The sequence below is a fragment of the Melospiza georgiana genome, chromosome 9 (assembly GCF_028018845.1).
Source record: "Melospiza georgiana isolate bMelGeo1 chromosome 9, bMelGeo1.pri, whole genome shotgun sequence".
Classification (NCBI taxonomy): Eukaryota; Metazoa; Chordata; class Aves; order Passeriformes; family Passerellidae; genus Melospiza; species Melospiza georgiana.
Genome location: NC_080438.1, coordinates 16700136 through 16724608, shown reverse-complemented (window position 1 = coordinate 16724608; position 24473 = coordinate 16700136). Strand labels below are relative to the sequence as shown.

The window sequence follows — 24473 nt, the reverse complement described above, 5'->3', positions numbered from 1 at the left end:
TGCTGAAAATTTTCTGAACGTTTAGTTTGATTTTGATCCCATAAACAATTCAGCTAACTACTATATCCAGAGTCTATTTAATATTTGAAGCAAATCTATAGCAAGCTATAGTGATAAAACACATTGTTAAAATACAACACAAAAATTATCACTGAAGCTTTGAAGTCATTTCAATGTTCTTCCAGTGCACTGCTTTGAAACAAAGATAATATTTAATAAACATTAGCTGAAAAGTTACATGCTGTGGGCTGACTCATGTTTTATCCTGTGTATTCCTCTCCCAAATGTCACTAACAAGTGGTTGTTACATTTGCAGGAAAGTTGCTGACAAAGATTTCAAGCCAAACAATTGCTAATTCCAAGCAGTACCAGCATCATCTAAGTGTGGATTTGGGTTACATTCCATCTTCTTATGGGGCAACACAAGTCCCATGCCATATACTGTATCAATTCACATTCAAAGCAACAGAACATAAAGGCAAGGCTTTGATGTAAGGTGTGGGTCAGATAATGTGATGCAGTTTGCTTTCAATGACATCCAAAACACATCAGTAGGAGAGCTGAGGACTGGTCTGGTAGTCCCTCTGCCCAACCCCTTTTGCTGGCATTTCAGTCTCTTTTCAGATCATTTAGTAAATCTAAATAAATGACAGAAATGGCTGATGGGCTTCAATTCAACACTATGTCCAGCTTTAAAATCCTTAACAAAATATAACCTTGCTAAAGCACTTTGGTGAATGAGCACTTTACTTATTGACTGTGGTCTCTGTCCATTCATTTACAGTAAGCCACTCATTTCAAATAGCTTTTCTAACATTTTAAAGATTAAAATGTTATAAAATGAATAGCTTTAGTACTGATCAGCCACGTAAGTGCATATTACTAGAATTTAATTAGCCAAGCTATTACGTCATTCCCAATAGTACAATGTGACAACATTGATGAAAAATCCCCATCACTCCAGGCCTAGGAATCTCTCCTGAACATAGGACTACTCAACAGGATTGGGGTGGAAACTGAACCTTTCCTGATAAATTTTGGGCTCTATCACTGCAAAAGATTTTTAAAAATCAGTGTGTTTAAGGTGTAGCTGAGACAGAGAGACATACATAAAATGTAGGCAGCACTTTAAGGCAAAAAGTAGGACATTGTTAGCTGCATATGCTTCCTTAAGCCATCTGAAAGATTCACAGCATAGTTGTAAAAGAAGAAAGGAAGAAAAAATGCATACAAAAAAAATTCCAAACCAAACCAAACAAAGGAAAAAAAAAGACAAAACTTCAGAAAATAAAATGATCTAAAAGAATGCTTTTGCTGAATCTTGCTTGAAGGCATGATGGAGGCATGTAAGCAATGAGCAGAACGCAAGCCTGGGTTTGTGTAAGATCAGAGGAGTCTAGAGAATGTCCTGGCCATGCTGCTACATGGAGTTTGGTGATAAGAACAGAGGAACTGTTTCTGGCTGGCTGATGTTTCTATGTGCAAGCACAACAGGATTTTATCAACTAGAAAGATTACTTCACAGAATTACCCATCTCAATTTCTTCCCTAATTGGAGCTATCAGATGATTCGAAATTTCTGTCTGTCTTCTTGGATCAACTAGAGTGACACCATTTTTCATCTGCAACTTCTTTAAAAATTAGTGTAATAGCAAAATAAGAAAAAATATGTCCCCTTATTCTAAGGGAACAGACTTCATTAGCTTCCTTTCCTCACCTTGTAATGCAATATTTAATTTAAAAATCTTCCTTTTCTAACTGGGATCTCAGGAGGTCATACTGGATTTCATCTGGTTTCACTGCATGTCCCAGGCTGTTCCTCTGGGCTGTGTCTGCTCCTTGAGACTGGTGCTCTGCTGCATGCCAAATTGTATTCACAGTGTGCCTAGAAAAGACTGCTAATCATCAGGTAGGGGCAAGAAGACTGGCAGTAAGAGAAGAGCATACAGATCCATTCCAAATCAAAGACAGGAAATAAATTATTTGAGGGGACAGGATAAAGGAAAAAAGCACCAATAAAAGTAAAGTAAAGCAGTATTGGAAGAGATGAAGATAATGTGAAAGCAACATAAGGAAAATGAGATGGAGTCAAAGTCATAAAAGGAGGATTCACATGCTTGCAAGCTTTGACTTAATCCCTAGCAGTAGCTCCTGAGCACTTGTTGGAATATATATGACGTGGTAGAGAGGAATTCTAAGAGGGGGAAGATGCCATTTCAATTAAAGGGAATCTTCCCAAAAACTCCTTTCAGAGTCTCTGTGAACATTAAGCAAGATCTGTGGGCGCTGGTAGATCACAGAGCCCCATGTCTTTGAGGCCATGTGACACATGATGCATGGATGAGCATCCTGAAGTTTGATCACTTGGCCTGTTTTGACAGATCTGGAGATAAGGATAGATGATGCTAATATATGGCAGGATTAAGAGGAGGCATTGTCAGCTGAACTGCCTACATCTCCCTAAGCAGCTTCCTTTAGCCTGTAAAGGCTTTGACAGTTGGCATTCTCAGATGCAGATTTCTAGAACAGAACTGCAAGGTGTGTGGTATTGTATTCTCTGACAAGCCTAGGATTCTGAATATCACAAAGACACAAGGACTGCATTGCATTAGGTAATTTTCTGAAGTTGCTGTACTTATTCCTGTGCTTGTCTAATCCTCTCTTCTCGCTCCTCTATAATCTCTCCAGGTCCCCCTCCAATGCCCTTCCAATTACAGTTCCATGCTGCCCATCATGTCGTCAGTTGGGAGATACTAGGTTTGGATTAGCACTAAATTCCCTTAAGTCTCTCAAAGTCTCCACCTGGGTATGAAGTAAGCCTCAAACTTTAATTATATCTGCCCAGCTGATACAAGTTTTTTCTTCCCAGCTAGACATTTGTGTTTCAGTAGACCAGACCAGTTAGCATATATCTTCTGAGCATGAACTAGCAACAAATTTGAAAGAAAAGTTTCCTGAACAAATCAACCAATACTGTATGGTATTTTTAGTCTTGAACTGTGGCGGTTTTCTAAGCAAATGGCACATTTTTCACAAGTTGCTGCTGCACAAACAGCTCTCAACATAAATTATTTTGAAGTCGGCTTACTTCAAATGATCAGTTAAATCAAGCAGATCACGCTTTCAGTGAAGTTGCCAAAATTCCCACATCTACATATCTATTGATTAGCTAAATCCTCCTGAGAAAGACACAGGGGCAGTGAGTGAGTTCAAGCTTTGCCTTCCTCCAGAGCATACTTATGGCCACTCCACAGGCACTGCTGAGAAACATAAGCCAATGAATATAACGTTCCATTTCCAGCATTTCCTCAGTTGTACTGTGCTCTATTTACATTATTTCCATGAGCTGTTTTGAATCAACATAGATTTTGGAAAGATAAGACTCTCTTTTACTATTTCAGAAATAGAATCTCTTTAATTTTCTGTTCTAGTATCAAAAATAGTAAAAAGGTTTATTATGTGTCAGGAAGTCTTCACAACCTAATCTGACTTAATTATCAATATAACTAAAATACTTTTAATAACAATAAAACAGCACAAATCAGTAAGGTCACATAAAAATTCCAAAATATAACTGCATTGCAGTGCATTAACATAACTAAACCAGAGAAACATAGTCTAATACTTTGGCTCTAATTTCCTTTAAAACACACTCAGAAATACCAGGATAGAAATGAAACATTGGCTTGTTTTATCTGATGGTGCCTCTCATCTCTCTTTATGTGAAACTACCTGGGTCAGATGGATAGATAATTTGCCTACTAACAGTTCATGCCCTTGCCTTATTAATCTGTCTTTAAGAGTAGATTTTACAGGTCGAGACCCTAAGGGAAGGCACTTAAACAGAATCCTCTTTGTTGGCATAAAAGTGGCCATGATGTGGCAGTCACCTTCTCCCTCCATTTAGCCTGGAGACAATGCAAGGTTTGGTTAGGAAACACCATCTGTGCAGCTACCTAAAACATGCTCTTACCCATTTCACCCCACGGCTGGTACCAGGCAAAGGATGAAGGCTCATGGGGATGTCTCTGGTCCAGGGATGGAGGATAAATCTTGGATTCAACCACATGGCCTCAAAGCTTGTGTCTGTAAAAGCATTTATTGGTGCAAAGTGAACATGTAAACTAAGAGCAGTTAGGAAAAAAAACAACAACAATTTTATCTTGTTTATACCTTCCTGAGGGATGCACAGCTAAAAGAGCCCAGGCTTTCCACAACAGCATAGTCCAAAAAGTAATTTTTGCACCAGAAGATTTTGATACATCTTTTAGCGCACTTCATATATTTAGATTTGTGAAGATATACAGTGCAATGTAGAGGTTTAGGCCAGACACTACCACCAGCAGTAATGGCTGTTCCACCTCTGAATTCCCAGGTGTGATACAGAAAATTACCTCCAACTATCAAATTTAACTGATTTTACTTTTAATTTTTATCTCAATTTTTTCATAGGCTGCTTCAGATTTTTTTAAGCTATTTCAATATCCAGACACGCTGTAAGGACTCCTCATGGAATTAATTCAATTGGTAACTTGACTTTGAAGAATAGATAGATAGATAGATAGATAGATAGATAGATAGATAGATAAACTTATATAAAAAACCTCTAGCTTAAAGGAGCAGTGCTGTTGCAAACAAGCAAAGTTAATAAATGTGGGAAAAAAGGTGGCTCATGGCAGCAACTGAGGCAGGACCTAACACTCATACAATCTTATTTTATTCCCTTAAATTCAGGATTTGCAATATGGACTTAAATTATACATTACTAATTTTTCCCCCAGGAAATAATCACTTCAGTCCAAAAACAAGGTAGATGGTGCTTAACAAAGGAACAGGGCAGTTATTCAGTATTTTTGTTATTCTCACTGTTCAGAGGGTGGTCCTCCATCTTCCTCAGTTCATATTTGCTTCAAAATGTATTTTACAGAACAGAGAATTTTCATTTACTTGTGGGATAGTCTATTGCACTCCATGGCATAGTATCTGAATAATTCTCAAACATTAATGAATTTATTTTCAGAACAACCCTTTGGTTCATTTAATTGTAAACCATTTTACAAGTGGGAAGCTGAGGCACAGAGCTAATAAGGTTAAAAATATCTGTTCATCCTGGGTTCTTCTGAGATGCCTAACGCTGTTTCTCCTTACTATTCAGCATCATGCAACACTGTAGTTGTTCAAGTGTACTTCCTATTGACCTATTGTGGTTATGAAGTACTTCACTAAATCAGAGCATACCTCTGTGGGGTAATGAAAACACACTTCTTCTGGGTCAGCTGACATGAGCGTAATCCTGTTGCCATTGGCAGCAGCGAGGGTTGGGTTTAAATTCATGGGAATTACAACAAAAACTCAAGCCATCAAAATGAACTGAGGGGTAATTACACTAAGTTTTCTGGGGCTAAAACAAGAAACTTAATTCTCCAACTTGCAAAAGAGCAGTTTAACAGCCCATATTTTCATTAAAGATACAACAGCAAACTATGCCCATGTATCCAAACAGAGAATGACTAATTTACAAAACTATAACTTTAGCCTCTTTTCCTCCAGGAGCAGTGGTGGGGCCAGCAGGCTGCTTTGCCTCCAGCTCCTTCTTTGAAATGAGCTGTTCCTGCTGGCCAAGGCTGAGCTCAGGCTGGGCAGGCCAGGAGCACCCAGCCATGGCCTGTGCTGAGCCTCACCTCACTGACAGCTCGTGTTGCTCCAGCATTCCATCTCTGGGAACACTGCACAGGGTGTTCAACTAACACATCCTCCTGGAGACCCTCTCCACATGAGCACTCCAGGCCTGGGAGCTATTGCTGCAGAAGACAGCCACCATTTTCTCCCCTTCCCTCCCTGCCCACAGACAAGGAGCAGGCCTAGGCTTCTCTGCACAGGCTCATGAATGGTCCTCCCCTTTCTAGGATCTGTTATCCTTTGAGGATACAGGTCCCTGTTAGCAGAAATGACATTCAAACACAAAAAAAACTACCATGTGCAAAACCCAGCTGGAAACAGCTCACAGCAGAGCTGTCTCCCTTTTGCTCTTCCTTCAGTCCTTCCCTGCCTCCGGGCTTCTCCAGCCAAAGAGAAATACGGAAATACTATATACCTCAGTTAATCTGAGATTTTAATAAAAGATTTCTCCATCTGAACAGACATAACATTAGGATCCAGTTCTCCAGGACAACTATCAATTGCCAGCCTTCTTTACTGATTTGCATTTTCTGTCCCTGTCTCATGGGAATCTTCCTTGTATTTCCTGTTCTTCACCCCAGCCTCATCATTCCAGCTTTTTCCCGCCATTTTCTCCCAGTTCCCATATACAATTTACCAAATTACATTTCCTACCCTCTTCATGTTGAAATCAAGTGAGGTCTCAGGATCCAGAACAAGGTCACTGAGATAACTGGCAGGTTAATTTTCACTCTAAGTTTTGGTGTTTAAGTGCCTAAGTGTGCCAGCAGCATCACTAGAGGAAAAGTCTGCTCTGCTTCAGCAGCTCTGGGGAAGGAAGGAGGGAAGAAAGGAATATTGGTGCACTCTAGGGGTGCAACCCCCACACTCAGTGATGCAATCCAGAAGCAAGAGATTAAATCTCACCAGAGAAAAAAGAAATTCAAAAATCCGCAAAACTGACGAGTTTAGCTGCTGAACTCTAACAACTCTCCCTGGAGCAAACAAGTAAAAACTGACTTAATTTTTAATAGCAGCTGATTAGTTAGTCAAACTTTCACACTTCCTTCCTGACAATAGTGAAAGCCGTGCCCTGATGTGCTTATCACTGCTGCCAAATGGCAAGTCCCTGCTCTTGCATGGGAGCTCCAGTGATTCTCAGTAACACAATAACTTAAAATAGCGAATACAGACAAAGCACTGTCTTTCTCTCATTTTATTCTCTTAGCAGAAAAATTTCAGCAGAATTCCAATGTGAAATGAAATTCTTCAATCTAAATATTTCAACTAGCATCTAAAAAGGGTCTTCTAATGGGTCCTTGCTGTCTAGCTTGCGGCTAAGACAGTAAGAGTGCCAAATGTGTGTTTCTGGCAAATAGATGGATGGTCAGACAAAGATATATGTTTTAACCCTTATGAGCCATCTGGCCAGAAAAGAAACACTGAAACTTGAATTTTGTCTCCCACTACAAGTATTCACTTGTCATCAGTCCACTAAGGGGGATGATGCTGTGGGAGAACACCTGTCTACATCAATTTCTTGTTCCCTTCAATCCATAATTATATATCCCTGGGAAAAAAGGTTCTGAATTTCATACCACAGGCACCTCCAAGTAATTACTTCACTCTAAAATTAAATTAAAAGTATTTTGTTGAGGTTTTTTGAATTTTTCTGTTTTAAAGAAGGCAATATATTTTAATAATCATGTGTTGAAAAACTTTATTAAACCCTCTATAAATTTAAGAAAATATTTTAAAAGGGTTTTTCTAATATTGAAAACCACCTTCTTTAACAAAAAAGTTCACTCTTAGTCATTCAACACCTGACATGTCAAAACACGAGAATGAGTGTGCAATGTTAAGGCTAAAAGGGGGCAGCTCTCACTGTGACAGATTAGTTTCAGCAACATCAGGAGCCACAACAGAAAATCTTCTTGCATCTACTTGCATGAGTCTTATACTTAGCTTACCAACCTTACAGCTCAGGAATTGCTTCTTCTGTGGTCTGTACAAAACCAAATAGAATTAGGGGATCATGCCCTCATGAAGTATCTGGACTGTATAATAGCAATAATTATAGAGCAGTATTATTAACAATCAGCCTACATTTTTCACTGTGACAGATTCAGTGCACTATGGAATCCAACTTTTAATTGAAAAATACTCAAACTATAGCGTTGCTGCTTGCAAAGATAAACTTTTCATTTGTACATGGATGCAGTCTTGTCTCAGTCTAACGCAGCAGCTTTGAGGAAGATTGCCCTCATCTGTCTCAACTGTTTGCTATTTGCTAAACATAATGCCTCAAATCTCCCTGAGACTAGAGAGCAAACTTGAGAGAATCTCAGCCTAAGTTTTACTTAGCGTGGAATAACTGCTTCCTTCAAGCATGATTTAAAACAGCCCAGAAGGATTCTCTTTGGATCCCAGAAACTAATGTGCCAAAAATCAGTGTTGGAAAACTGGGTATGTACTCTGAAGCATGAGATTAAATTTAAAGTCATTGATATTTAAAAGACTGATGTGTCATATAGAAAGTTTATTTATATAGAAAATAGTCACTACAACACATTGTTCTATGCTGTGCTTGAAAAATCTCAAATTCAGATATCGCACCATTTGATTTGCACAGACATTAGTATGTGATGTCCCCTCTATATACCCCAAGATACTGCTAGGTTGGTGCTGCAACAAAAGCAATGAAAGCTAAGAGAGAAAAACCGGGGGAGCACCCGTTCTGATGATATTTCTCTTCCGGAGCAAACACTGTGTGTACTGAAGCCCTGCTTCCTGGGAAGTGTCTGGACATCACCTGCTGATAGAAAGTAGAGAATAAATCTTTTGTTTTCCTCTCCTTCTGCACATGGCCTTACTTTTGCTTTATTAAACTGCCTTTATCTTGACATGGGAGGTTTTTTCTGTCTTATTTTCTCCTTTCTTATTTTCCTCCACTCTGTCCTACTGAGGAGGGGATTGATAGAGTGGCTTGGAGGGCACTTGGCTTCTAGCCAAGGTCAACCCACCACACTCCTCCAGATGTCATCCTGGAGAAAGCAGCGCACATCTATCTCGCATATTTGTCTCTGGGACAGGTGGCAATAAATTTCTACTTCTCTGCTTTAATTTTGATAGTCAGACAGGAGACAGGCATTCATTTCACAGTGGATTCCTTTTTGTCAGCATTTCAGAATATTAGCTCTTTCACAGTCTTCCTAAAACTCAGCCTTAGTTCAAATTTCATGAACCCCAGCAGTTGGTTCACATAAAGGTCAGTTTCCTAAGTTTCATCATTCTCCTTTGTATTGATTCACTTTAGCCATACAGAGAAGATCCAAGCTTACTTCTGCTTCACCACAAAATGTTTTGGATGTTACACAGTGGGGAAATGTAACAAGTCTGAACTGATCATTATGTGAAAACATGTTAAGGTAACTTATGTGGAAAATTGGACTGATGCTGCTTTTACAGCTAAAATCCACTAAAGCACAAGAAAAAGAGTGACATTCCAACGAGACATGCATTCCTACTAATTATCAGGAATCAGGGTGGAGGAACTTCAGTTAGTATTTAATACATCATGGCTCTCTTTTCAAGTCCTAGATCTTCTTGAATGGATGCTAATTTAGTATTCAGAATAAAGACCTTTAATGTTTAAACAATTAATATTTACATAGAAAAGTTATGTTTCTTATAATAGGTCAGTAATAATATACAATGAAAAATGCTTTTTCAGGATTTGATACTGGACTGTAATACTGCTAATGTCACATAATTTTAAAAACACCTGAAGTAACCTTTACAATAAAATCTAAATAGATTTATAATGGACTTCCAGGATACAGGATAAGATTCTTCCTGGATCCTTACCTAGGATCCAGACATGAGGTTTTAAATAATACGTATGTTGTCTGCATGGAGGCTTAAAGCACAGTTGCACTGCAGCCAACTTAAAGGATCCAACACTTTAGGAAGTGTTAGTTTACTTGTGTCACATTATATTGCAATCTCCATGTTGATATCCCATATATGTTAATTACCAGAGCAGCAGCCAATGTAATCACTCATCAGTGGTGGCTCAGTGCCAAAAGATTTTCCTATGGTTCTTGAATTTCTGTGCACTGTCACTGAAAAGAATCCCTGCTCCTCCTTCACTATGCACAGCGAATACCTCTGTCTTCCAGATACCTCAGCTATTTTGTAACTCTTACAAAACATCTGTGCAACTACTGCAGAACACTTCAGGTGCTGACAGACTATCAAAAGGGACTTGCTAGAAGAATCAGAAACATCATCAACAAGAAAGGAGTCACAAAAAAAATCCAGATAAATGTTTTAATGTAAACAGTGAGAAGAAAACTACAATAACAGGAAAATACAGGGCTAAGAATGCAGAATAGACGTGAATGGGATCACAATAGAAGAGCATAAGATGAACATGGGAGAGGTTAGAGAAAGAAAGGAACTGGGTTTGGGTTTCACTCCCCACAGCTGGGTTTGGCTACTATTGAGGCCAACAGAGGGGATTAAAAAATGGCTTTTGCAATGAGGGGCAGTCAAGCCTCTGCCAAGCCCAGACAACTTTTACAAGAAACAGAAGGTGTTGAGATTCCCTTAGACACATGAACTGAGTCTCTCTTTGTGCTGGAAAGATGCAAGGTTTCCTTGAGGAGTGGGAGGAAAGGAAATGCCTTCTACAACCAGAAAACAGAAGGAAGGCACAGGATTCTCACCCTGCAAACAGCTCCCCTGGCTCACTTGGGTATGACATTGCCAGGAGGTGAACAAGAAAAGCATGTGCTGTAACTACAGCACTTCAAAAGCCGTTCAATGAAAAATATCACGCTGGCTCTTATCATGTATGCTTATATTATAGTGAAATTGTACTTCTTTCAGTTGAATATTACCTTTAAGAAAGGGGCAATATCTATTTGTTTATACTGAACCTAAAAGCAATGTCCTTTACACACTAAAAACTCTCAGGAAAAGTCTGATACTTTTTCTTATTCAATACAGCACATTAGCAATCATTTAAAAAGTATAGACTTAAAGCAGTATTGCTGATCAAATATATTATATTGCATTAGAAATAAATTCCATATTAAAATAGGGACTTTTACTAAAGAATTACCTTTTTTTTCAAATAAATTACTGAAACTTTTGCATTATGAAAGCTCTCAGGCAAAATTAATGGTTTTGTTTTGCAAATTAATTTAGATATTAAAAAATCATATTTTCAACCAAGATCTCAGTTACTCAGATTAAATATTAACCAAAAGCTGTCTTCTGCTTAAATAGAATTTAGCCTTTGAAGTGTTTTTATTAATCTCTTCTGATGTAGGTGCTTGAAATTCTATGAAAGTGCTGCTGCTACCAGTTCTGTGCATCACTTACTGTAATTTATTTTCAGAACATAATTCTATTTATAAATGAAAATCCTATTAAAAGAAGACAAGAAAAATTAGTCCTAGACTTTGCATTGGTAGAGTAGAAACAAAATGAGCGGCCTAACCTGAAGTGACATTTACAAATTACCTGTTAATTTAAACTGGGTTGAAGGATGACAGAGTTTAGTCGGACTGACAGGAAGTACCAAAGGAATGACAGTTGGGCCTGTAGTGGCCATAAAGCTCCCATAGCAAGCACATTTATCTGCCTCTCTGGGAAAACCTTCCCTTGTAGTAAATAATATATTTGTAAAAATATTTACTTCGTGGCAGCCCAGTGACTGAACATTTTATAGAGCTGAACTCCTCCCCCATTCCCTCACTCAGCCTCCCCTTCTTTTAATTCTCATTTTTGCTAAGGATAAGAGCCCTAAGATGGCCACCTGCCTTTAGTCACATGGTTGATTCATCACCACCCCCCTAAAGCTAAACCACATGATTTTCTTAATGAAAATGAGACAAGAAGTGACAAGGCTTGTATCCTTTAGTTGCTTCAGGATAACATTCATGCCCTGAGACCAGTTCCTTTGTTCGCTAGACATTCTTTGAACAGACACGATTGCGAATCAAGGCCATGCACTGCCAAATATGAGCTGCTCTCACTCCACTTACAAATAGCACTGAAAGGACTCAGAACAAAGTGCTAAGAGTCTTGTTATTTATTCACTTCTGAAAACCAAAAGGTTTTCTGAAGGAAAGGCTCCAGTGTCTTACCTTTTAAATACTTTCCACATGTACAAACTTTTATAAAATATTTAAGCTACAAATGGAATATTTGGGAGTCTTAAAATAATCAATGACAATTATTTAGGAATCTGTCCCTCTTATGACAAACAAAGGACCACACCAGACAGCTACTGAAGCTCATTTCTGCAAGGGAGCACCACATGCATGTGGAGATGCATATATACAGGCATGTATGCAGGCTACCATAAGGCGAGCTCAGGTCACACACAAAAAGCTCTGGTGCATGCTTAATGGAAAACACTTCCATATTTTTAAAGAGCAAGCTGTATTTTATGTACACATAGCAATGACTGAACATAAATTTAAAATGTTACACTGTGTGTTATATGTGTTTTAGGGATCTCAAAGAGCAGCATCCCCTGGGCCAGGCTGCCATGGTCTGCCCCTCACCCACAGTGCACATGCAGTCCACGTGCAATGCTGGACCCACACTCTGCTGTCCCTTGGGGTCACAACCCGTGCTGATATAATGCAGCTGGGTGTCACTATAAACATGTCTCTACATTCACACAAAAAACCATATAAATCCCTCCATGAACATGAGTGTGTTTATAGATACAGACAAATGGTATGTGGAGCCCCCAACAAAATTCAGAAGCCCTCATTATAACGCCATTTCCACAGACCTTGCTTTTGAAACTGACAGTCTAAACACAGAAAGGTCAACCATAGCCAAGCCTGCAACACCAGACAAACTCAAGGTTTCTGTAGGTTGGCATGGGAGACTTGCCAACAGGTACCATCATCTTGCGGTAGACATTTTAAATGTAATTCATTTCTGATTTTTATTCTTAGCATGGGACCCTTGATTTTTTTCTTTTTAAATAATGGTTTGACAGGAATGTAATTTTACATATACTGTACAAAAGATTTTCCTTATTTAATAGCAGAATATAAATTCTGGAAGGAAGAAAAAAAATCTTATTATTATGGAAGAATAGTAAAATAAGATCTACAGTACCATTATTTTTTTAAATTAGACATTGTACCTTAGTCAAGGGATCCAAATATAGACTGTGCTTTGGTCTGTAGTATGTCACTGATGAAAAATGGTTCTCAAATTCTACTTAAAGAGTCTAAGAGGACACAATTAATATTTTTATTTTTCTCAGGAAAAAGAGGGCTCCTGCAATACATAAAAGTTTTGAAACTCTACTGATAGTGGGAGGAAAATAACAAAAAAGAGTAAAATTGAAAAAACAACCAACTGAGTTACTATATTTGATGTGCCAGCCACAGACTTCCTCCCTCACTAAAACTGGTTAGGGTTCACCTTCCTCACAGAAAGGAGAAATGACCAGTGGGAGTATCCAACTACAGAGTAAGAAAGATCTTTACTTTGGAGATGTTCAATACAATGAGGAGAAACATAACCCCATCTGCAGCTTGACTCTATGATATAGAGAGCTTTCATGTGTCTTCATGCATCTTTCATATATCTTTGGAGAGACTGTCTTCCATTTAGATTTGGAGATAGAACTAATATACAACATTTTATTAATTCTCTCCCACACATCTTTGCCCAGAAAACCGTGACTACCTCTTGGACCAATCACAATTATTTATCCCAGTTTATTAAGAGTCCCTGTACTGCAAGACTGATATTCCTGCCCTTACTCAGTGTATCAAGGACATATGATAATGATAACGATCAATGGTATTGTAACACTGCACAAAGGCCAGGATGTCAATTCCCTTTCTTCATTAGAAAAAAATACTATTGATTATTAACTAGAAATAGCTAGAAATGAAAAAATGAATAGGCAGATTACCCAACTGCCAATTACCTGCAAAGACTTAGTCAGGTATTTGGGATGCAAATTAGTTACATGTGGTTCTGGAGGTAGACTTCTTCAATATTCAGCACCATTATTTTGATTGGTTGTATTACAGGAGAAGGAATTTAAAGCTATAGTTGCATCAAATTGAAAGATAGAGGTTATTTTTTAGTTTAGTCATGTCTACTTTCAAATCATCACATGAAAAGTTCTCTCAGAACTAGTCCAATGAACTGCAGCAAACAGAGCTAATACTCATTGTGCCTTGGGAGTCATTATGTGTTAGTCAGTGACTGAATAACACCAAATACTCTACTGGAAAAGTCTGGCCTCTTCCAAGTGTCTGAGTGCTACTCTGGCACTCCTGAGGCTCCAATCACAGGATTCGCACCATATGTACTTACCTCATATGATCCCTGTTAGAGAATCTCCCTTGTTTTTGTACAACCAAAAGATCTAATTGCTTTCTACACATGCAAAAAAGGTAAAATTCACTGCTGCCAGCTGGAGTTTATTCTTAAAACTGCAGAAATTCATACCTTTCCCCTTCTTTTCTTTTTTTTTTCTTCATTCCCTACCTTCTACTGAATTTTAGAAAAGGTAATTCTGATACCCTGGCAGAAAAAAATAAGATCTACAAGGCACTTCACAGCTCAGACTGCTGCTTCAGGAGGTCATGTCACTAGATATGAAGTATTTTATGTAGGACTCCAACCAGCATTCTGAATTCCCTGATACCTCTTACCCCAGGGAAAATGGGTGCCAGCAATACATCAGGTGTCTGTACGATGACAGAAGATTTTCTTATTCCTTGTTTGCTAAATAGTAAATTATCTTTGGATAAAGCTCCCAAATGGTTTTTTAATTTTTATTCTACATGCTAAAAAAATCACTGCAAACCTAATGCATACAGCTGATGTACCTTCATCAGAGTCTTTAATTTTCAGAGAGAATTTACATTATTGGAATCCTGTTTTCTGTCCCTCTGGTAACTGAGCATCACAGTAGTGATCATTCAGAGCAAAGGAGAATTGTTTGCATGCCACCCTAAAATCCTTCTAGCTTTGTCACAGCTATAGGACTTGAAGGAGGGATTAATTGAGAGAAATCCTTTGGTCTGTGTCTCACATCCAGCTTAGACCTTACAAAAAGAGGCAGAATTAGGAAAATTGTGTTCCTTTCAATTCTGCATCTCTTAGTGATGAGACATCTTGAGGAGCATTGCAGTGTTTTCAGGCTGCCAGGTAGACATCAGATAAAACCAGGAAGCTCTTACTTCTTTATTGGAATCACAGTCTGAGCATAAAAATTATTCAGATGCTTAAATCCATTCTCTAAGCACCACTGGTATTTTTGAAAATCACTGCTCTGTTGCAATACCTGCACAAGAATCCCCAAATTTCTACTGGTAGCAAGGCTGGAAACTGCTTAAACATGTGAAGCAGTTTGGTGACTGATCCCCACCTGGACCGGACAGCCTTCAAAAATTAGACACCTGTCCATCAGCTCAAAGGAGTTCATCAGATAGCAGCCTGTACAGCACTGCCCAGCCCACACAGCAAGCTGCAGGCTCTGTGTTGCTGCCACTCAGCCTAGTGAATCTAGACACTGCTGTAATACTCAGCACATGCTGGCGATTCCCCTGTGTGATGCGCAGCAGTGACTGAACTCAGGTCTCCCTCCTCCCAGGACCCTCATAAGATAAGATCCTCAGTGGCAAGTCTCTCTCAGCAGTGCTCATTGAGGCTGTTCTATTTTCTTGAAATTGCTTAAACATTCTTTGGGACAAAGAAGAAGGAGGGATGTGTTCAGGCTGGCGGCCAGAACAACCCCTAAGACCCAATTATTCATTATTGCACACCAAGTTTCCCCTGTATCATTCTGATCATGCCACACAGCAGCCATTTACTGGGGCCACAAGACATAAGAGCAAAGCAGAAGAAGCATCAGGAGGGAGGCACAGAAGGAGCAGCAACAACAGCAAGACACACTCTGCATAACAAGAGCAAGGCTATCAGCTGCATACCTACACTGGCCATCCCAACCAAAGGCAGTGGCACCCCAGAGATGCATGGAAACTTAAGGAATGAAGAAGATAGGGAGCACTTGCCTTTAGATGCCATAAAACCTACAAAGCAGGGTTGAAACTTCACTTGTAAGCCACCTGTCTTAATCAATCATAGACAAACTGCACAAAAAATACATAAAAGGAAGGGAAGAATATACAGGAGATAGGATATCCACAATAATTTGTTGATCATTTGCCATCTTCTCCTTCTACAGAGGCAGCTTTAAAAAATGTGTAAAAGTCCAAAGAATGCACTTCTAGGAGTATGGGGTAGTTTTTCAACTACATAAACTAAGGCAGTATCTGCCAGAAGTAAAACTTTCATTCAAACGTTGTTTTAAATAACGCTGTGTTCTTTCTCCTCTTTACTTAGAGGAGGCTCAGATTGATGGGTTTTCTGATTTCCAGAGGGATCTTTTCTGTTTTGAACCAGATCCTTATTGCTGCTGATAACACACACCAGAAAGCATACCATCATTTTATTCCCACTGGAATATGTGAGACATTTGGGGACTGTTTCCAGCTTTGGTAATAGCTCTGTGCTGTTATGACATCAGCCTCATTATCATGGCCACTTGCATTTGATTCTTTCTAGCCCACAGGGACAGGGGCCTGGAAGTGGCAGTGTGTGACAGAACCTGTGCTGCATTCTATGGAACCTCACAGACTCTTTCTTTCCAAACTGAGACTTTCACATCTATGCTCAGAATAGCAAATCTTTAGACAGATGACCAAGACAAGACTGAGGCATCCATACATAGGATCTTTGGAGCATTCTTTTAAAAAAATTTAGTTCTAGCCTTCATGAATGTATGTTTCACCATGTGAGAGTGAACAAAGTGGGGTGTGACAAGCAAATGCTTATTCGTCCATTGCTTTCCATTTCCTTGTCCTCATTTGTATGCTACAGTATTAAAAAGCAGACACACTGAAGGCAAAAAGTATTACTGGCAGAAGTCTCCAATTCCCTTTCCTATGGGAAAGGAATAAAATAAAAATATATTATTCCTTCCATCTATTTGTATTACTTTTTTGACCAGTAAAAATTTAAGATGCAAATCCTGACATCTGCCATGAATATTTGTAAGTCTAAACTGGGAGAACTGGTTAATGTAAGATGGTATTAGATACTTACTAAAAACCCTAGGGCTCTTACTGGATACACTCAGGGCCAAGATATGCAGTCTAAGGAGCTCTTGTGGCTTTGCTTTGACTGAGATAGTATCTAAGTAAATAAATATTCTCACCATCGTGTGCCTTGGGGATGAATATCTGGCCTTATAGCCAGAGTAAAGGCCCTTAGGACTGTGCACTGGCCAAATACTGAAACTACTGACAGATTCAGTGCTCCTTCCCAGGGCAGCCTGTAGGATTTCCTAGAGCTTGAACAAAAATACTGAGGAAACGGTTGTTTAGACTTCCTATAGTTTTTCAAAGATATTCTTAAAAGACTTTGATCATTAGATGAAAATAGATAATATCCCAAATTCACCCAGGGAGCACAGCTATAGGATCTCAGGAGAGTTGCTTCTGTGGGTATATCCTTCCCCATTCAAGGCTTCTGCTCTTTGATACAATCAGTTAATTTGCGTATCTTACATGCTGACTGGCATACGAGATATACAAGGTACACCAGACAGAAATAAATACATAAAATTTTAGCTCCCTTAATTTTACCAGACAGATTTAATAAATGCACATAACTAATGGGTATATAATGACTTCCTAAACTCCTACTTGTAGATCATGCATTCTATTTCCCAGTACATCTTTTTTTTCCAATGAAAAATTAAATTGGAAAGTCAACAAGAAAGAAATCATACTGGGGACATTTTCTATCCATTCATTTACATTTTCACTCTTTGCAGAATGTGGAGAGTATATTTTTACTGCATGTTTGGTTGCTATTCAAAACATTTTTTTTTAATTGAATAGCAAAATTGTTAGGTGAGTAGAATCCTGTATGCATAATAAGAGCACAATTTAAAGGTGTCCCTAGGCTAATTTATGAAGCACTAAATCAATTGGAAAGTTTTTCCTTTTTCTTAAAGAGGAAACCTGCTTTTTCAGCTGGTTTTCTCTGTTTTCATGGATCATGCACATTGATCATAGCCTGGTACACTTAGCCAAATGCATATGGGGAAAGAAACATCTGAGAGATGAAACTAATGATAGGTACAGTCTTTGCTGGTTTGTTTCACTTCCCTTCCTAAATGAATTCCCTGTTAATTAGTGTGCAAGCCATTACTGAATAAGGTTCACAGACACTGACCAGTGTGATAGAGAATACAATTAACACACAGGAGTTTTACAAACAGGTATCTGTGATTGCACAAAGACCAGGCTTGTAAGTTAACCTAGTAAAATTTTATGTGAAATACCTTTCTTCACAGCCCAGCAAGGATGTGCACAGTGAGTTTCTAATAAACTATGGGAAAAATGTGCATTCCAGAGTAGATTTTGTGGCTTCTTACTGTCACTGTGTGAAAATGATCCTTGGAGCACACACACAGATCTCAAAGCACATTACAAAAGCAAGCAGGTATCACTCCCATTTGTATCGATAGCAGACAGAACCACACAGATGGCACAAACTTCCTGACTCATCCAGCAGCACAGACAAAAACAAAACCCAAGGATCTTGCCTAGATCAGCACATTATTGCTGACTCTCATTTTGCATTTGTTGATAGTGCCTTACAGAAACATGTTCCAAAGCAATCGTTTATCCACAGATAATTTTTACTGATGGCAGTTGCTGGACTTTCCCAGTCCAAAAGTCCTCTGAGGAGAAATAGTTTGCAGTTTATACACTGCTCTACAGATAGTCCTATAAAGATCTTTTGCCCTAGCTTCAAGCATAAGAAGGTACACAGAAAAATTGATGCGTTAACAGGACCTACTCGACAGTTTTGGACTAACATGTGCACTCACCTTACACAAGTAAAAAGCTCTTCTTGTAAAAGAGGCAGAAAAGACAGAGGAAATTTCAGCTCATTAAGGGCTATTCTGACAGTGTAGACATTAACTGAGAAAGCAGTTCCTATATTTTAGTTGTTTTCATCTTTGATTTAAAATGTAATCTGTTCCATTACTAAGTTCTCTCATCCTGAGACATTAAATCAGATATATTGTGGAAATTCCAAAGTCCAAACACATCACCAATTGTTAAATTGGTAATGCTTACATCCTAAACTGGCAAAATAGACCTGATTTTATCCATCAGAACTGCACTATGGATTCAAAGACCTAGTGTTTGATTCCATGGTCATGTTGTATGGCTCTCCTTAACTAAAGAGAACCTAAGGATTTGCATCTATATATTTTTGTCCTTCAGAAGGACAAATTATACTTCCTGTTCATGTAACTATCATGAGTGCTGCATCCCCTACATGACACAGTTTAAAGGGTATAATTAGCAAAATGCAGTCCTTACTTGTCTTGCAGATGCCACCATCTGACACGGAAAGGCAGAATATTCTATTCTTGTATCAGTGTTGACAATAACCAGAATAGCTTGAACTTTACCAGATATCCTGTCCCAAGAAGCTGCCCTTCTAATACAGGATTTTTTACACCTGTTATCTATAGGAAGAACAGAAAATTAAAGAGATATCATTTGGACTTTTTAAAACACCTTGCAGCATTTTAGGTTCAGAAACTGAGATAAATGTACATTTTTCCATTTGAAATACATAATATTATTCCTCTATTATTTCTATTTGAAAGAAAACTGTATTTACCTAGTTGGCTTTTTCACTGTGATACTTTCTTCTTACAGCTATGTAATATCCACACCAAAGGCTGTTGAACCAGCTGTTTAGTAGTTCCTCAGAGTAATTCCTTCAATTACTCTGAAAAATCTCTTGCAAGATGCCTTGCCCTAAACTCTCCATAATCAGAGCAGCCATAGAAAATTGTGATATAGAAGTCCTTACCATTGCAACATGCAATCCAATATTTCATCTGCATGTGTACACCTAGGTAATTTTAAGGTAGGCGTTGAAACCCTCAGGCAGCATATTGGACTGGGTGAACAGTCAGGGCTACTGGAAGATTTTACTAAGTTATGCCTGGATTCACCACAGGAGAAGGCAAATTGAACAACGAGAACTTATCATGGGATTTAATAACATTAGCATGCCATTCCACTGACACTGAGGAGGTGTGACATCTGTTCCACAGCTGGACATACAATGGGTAGTGAGAGAAATGTCCCTTAACTCAACAGACGTAGAGTTTATAAGGTGGAAGTAACTGGGCTCTTCAAAGGCAAACAGGATCAACACACATGTTGAGGCACTACTTTAAGATCCACTAAACCCCTTTCTGAGGGCATAAGCACTGCACCTGTCTCATGCTGGCCTCATTTGCATGACTGAAATTCATCCCAAATACACCACACAAAATACTGCAGAATTTCTGTGCCTGCAAGAAGAAAAAAGGACTGTTCCTAATGTTTTATTAAAGTCTCGTAATTCTGAACTAGTGTGGTGCCATTTTATATGTGTTGGCAATATCCTCATGAATACCTGTGACAAGTGTCATTAACATAAAATAAAAAGTGGAATTGGGCATGATTTAAAATTTAGACACGCACTTGCCACATTTAAAAATGTACTTCACAGATATATTTTTAAACCCTGTATTTTTCAAAAACAAGTCAATTCAATGCCTTATATTTTGAGTTTTAATTCCAATCAAGCTAATTTCTAGTCATCATGAACACATACCTGCCAGTAATGAAGGTTGTTTAATTAGGTCCAGATAAAATAGCTACAATTCTGTTTCTGATCCACCTGTCAAAGCAAATCAGTCTTTTACATGACTTTAAAAAAACAAATTAGACTAGCTGATGATTTTTTGAATATTCAAGTAGACATACTGAAGATAAATCCAAACCAAACTTGTGACTGAACAAAAGCCTGGAATGTGACCACAAAGATGAAGAGATCTTGTTCTGCCAGAAGCAGATTTCCAAGCTTGGCATTTGAGGATTATGAAGTCAAGGACAGGGTGCTAAAAAGTGCTACTGGAAAGGATAGCAGTGACTTCCACAGCTTAAGGCAAGGTAACATTTCATTGCTATGTAAAATTAAACACAAATAACAATGTTAAAGGTCCTACTTAATGCCCCAAAGCCAGGTGATTTCAGAACAAACATGTCCAACTCATGCCACTATCGCTCTATGGACAAAAAACACTAGTTTTCTCTTCCTGCTACTGTTACAGAAACAAGTAGAAAATCTAAAAAGGCTTAGAGGCTTGAATGCTAAATAATTTCTTTTTCATTGGATTTTAAGATGGGCTGGTAGGCTGTATACAAAAACATTTACTGGTAGGCAGATGGTAACAAAAATTGAATGTCACAAATGGATTTGACATATATGATGTTAATTAAAACAACTTAGTACTCTGAGAAATTGCTAGTAATTGCTTAATACTGTAGCAGCTCAACCAACAATCTCCAAAAGAGTAAGATTAGGCATAAGTGCTAGGTAACAGACTAGAGAGAAAACAGTGATTAAAAGCACCTCTCAGACACAAACTGTAAACATCCATAACACAAAAAAGGGTAACTCAAATTTTAATATAGAAATTATCTACTAGGCTCTGGTATACAAATCAGTTAACATGCGCTTGCTGTTTCTGTGCTTACTGTGTATTCAATCCATTAAATGAGAAGTCACCAAAAATTGCAGGGTTTCATGTGGTTTTTCTCATTTAAGCCTACCAGTTACTCTGCTCAGATGATACTTCTCTCATTTTTTGATTCCCTATCAAAGCAGTTCTACTGATGTTACTTATTAGAGCACTAACTTTTCTCCAGTCATTTATGCAGATTGCATTGGCAATTGTTGTGCCTTCTGGGTGATGAACTTTTTCATTTTGGTTGATTTTTAACTCATGATGACTTGTTCTTTCCTCTGACTAACATTCTAAGCACCATCCTCAAACTGTCTTTAATTTGTTTAGATTGGACATTTTTTGATTTGGCTTTGCAAATCCAGTGAGAGTTAAGTGATACTATCCCATGTATGCACTGATTTCTTACCTTACACAGATAATTCCTGTAAAATACAGTTATGGTAGAAATAGGGCACAGTTGTTCTAAGTGTGTCAGTTTCCATAATGTTTGGGGGTTTTAATTCTTTTCTCTATGAATAAAATTCAAACCCAATAAAGTTGTAGTTTTTCCATTTGCCCCATCACATTCATATGAGAGGAAGTTACAAGTATCAAAGTCTCAAAATTCATTCATGTTTTGTTAGAGTCTCTCTACATTATTGAAAGGAAACTTGTTAGATGATACAGTCTGATTTGAATCTCACAACCTTATGTTGTGAAAACAGCAATGCATGAACTTGTTATGCTTACATATTGCAAACAGTTTAACAGGTCCTCCTTGAAATAAGGATATCACTCTTTTCCACCCTCAGCTAATTTTCCTCAGGCTACAAATGGAACAAATTAGGATCATGAGTCAGAAGGTGAAATTTTTTATTATGTCATTAGGTCTCAGCTTGGGAAGACCTAAGTACTAACTTGGTTGCCAAACTAAGGAACAGAATTCCACAAGTGATTCATACTCACTTGCCTTACCTAGAATACATGCTATTCTTTCCAGTTGTGGACAGCCAATATTACCTCTTATTTCTGCAGATCTGAAATCACAGGTTGATATAGTCCTGTCTGCATCTGGGAGAAGGAGAGGCAGCTATAGGCTGCTGGCTCTTTATCAGCTGGCTGTTGATTTGACACGAGCATTTGTACACAATATACTCCTGACATTGCATATAACCATATGCTTTACATTAATTAGCCACCACGTCCAAAAGACTCTACAGATTCTTGTCTTTCACTGTCACCTTCACCATAGATAAACAGGACTGTACTGAGCTATTTTATTTATGTGCTTTTTTTCCTCTAGATCAGAAGTAGAATGCATTCATTTGAAATATGGTTAGATCAGAAGTAGATGATATTTATTCGAAATACAGTTGCAGCATTGTTTCAGAATATGTCATATATTACTGCACTTTGGACCTGCAATATATTGCGAAACTCCTAAAGATTAAAAGAAAAAATAACCTCCAGATTTTTGCTTCCCATTTTCTGGAAACAAATAGAGGCATAGAATCATAGATTATTCTGAGCTGGAAGGAATCCACAAGGATCATCAAAGTCCAGCTGGCTCTGCACAGGGAAGCCCCAAGAATCCCACCATGCACCTGAGATCCATGGACCTTTTGTCCAAAGGCTTCTTGAACTCTGCCCAGCTGGGGCTGTGACCACTGCCCTGGGGAGCCTGTTCCAGTGTCCAACCACCCTCTGGGTGAAGAACCTTTTCCTGATATCCAACCTAAACCTCCCATAACACATCCTCATGCTTCTTCCCCAATCCTGTCACTGGTCAGTGCCTGCCCTCCTCCTACTCTCACGAGGAAGTTGTGACTGCAGTGAGCTCTGCCCTCAGTCTCCTCCAGGCTGAACAGACCCAGTGCCCTCAGCTGCTCCTCACAGCTTCCCCTCAATGCCCTTCACCATCTTTGTTGCTCTCCTTTGGACCCTCTCTAATTGCTTTATTGTCTTCTTATAACATGATGCCCAAAACTGCCCCCAGAACTTGAGGTGAGGAAGTTGCAGCACAGAGCAGAGAAGTACAATCACCTCCCTTGCCCACCTGGCAATGAATCATCTCCTACATCATCATTACTGCTTCTTTGGAAGATCTGAAGTCTGGACTAAAGCTGCTAAGAATACTGGCAAAAATTGGCCAGTGGCAGATTATTTATGCTCACACTTTACTACAGGGCACTCAGATTATCAGCTACATGACCTAGAAAGTATTTTACCACAAGGAGCAATGAAGACCACGAGATGCCACTTACTCTACTGACATTTGACCAGTCTAAACTGGTTGATACAAGAAGCACATTTGTTTATTTGACCTCTATTTCCTATAAAAACTGCTATTCAAGATTTTGCTTATCTCTCTCCAAATTTCCACTTCTTTGCAGGTCACTGGCTGCACAGAGCCTGCCTTTTTAAGGTGTTTTGTGTCATTTGTTGGTGTTAGGATGATACAGGTACTTGCTTATCCCATCAGATTGAGTTTTTCACCTCTTTTTGATGTTGTGTGCTCCAATTAATTTTTATTTAATCTCTCACCTAGCTTTAGTATATGTGGCACATTGTTTTGCCCTTTTTACGCCCTTCATCAGCACAAAACTCAGTCTGTCATTGCTTATCATCTTGTAAAAGGGGCAAAATCCCACTTAGACAGAAAGCTTGCCTCTTCAGAGTGCCCAAAATCATGCCTTTAAAACATTCTTTCAACAAGCCAGTGAGTGCTGTACCTTTTCCCCCAACTACAGAGAGGAGGGAGGTGGGGCACTTCACTGTGTAAAACAGCACAAACATTTAGTACATCTCATGTTTTAATGCTATTAGCTCAAAGCATTGAATTAAACTGAGGAAGGTTAATGACAGGTTTCAGTCATGATTGCAGTGACCATGATAAAGGAATGGGGCATGAGAATGGCAGTTCTAACAATTAAACCCTCTCAACACATGGCTTTAACATTATTGCCATAACACAGTGAAATGCCACAGTTAATCAGATCACAGTTGCTGCCAATGCTCTCGACCAAGTTCTTGTGACTCCCCTGTCGGGATGTCCTACAAGATGATCATGTTCTTCATTAATGCTAAGTAAAGGTAGATGCCACACAATTATTTATGGTTATAATTGCTTATGGTTACAAATATATTAATT

At 38.6% G+C, this 24473-nt stretch overlaps 1 long non-coding RNA gene across 3 annotated transcripts in view; it reads right to left on the bottom strand.

Moving 5' to 3' along the window:
* The window catches only part of LOC131087055 (uncharacterized), a 430836-nt gene that overhangs the window by 265042 nt on the left and 141321 nt on the right, over positions 1-24473 (bottom strand). For all 3 annotated transcript variants that reach the window (XR_009114830.1, XR_009114831.1, XR_009114832.1), the window contains one exon: positions 3974-4086. This is a non-coding gene — a long non-coding RNA (uncharacterized LOC131087055). The remainder of the gene's footprint in view (positions 1-3973; positions 4087-24473) is intronic.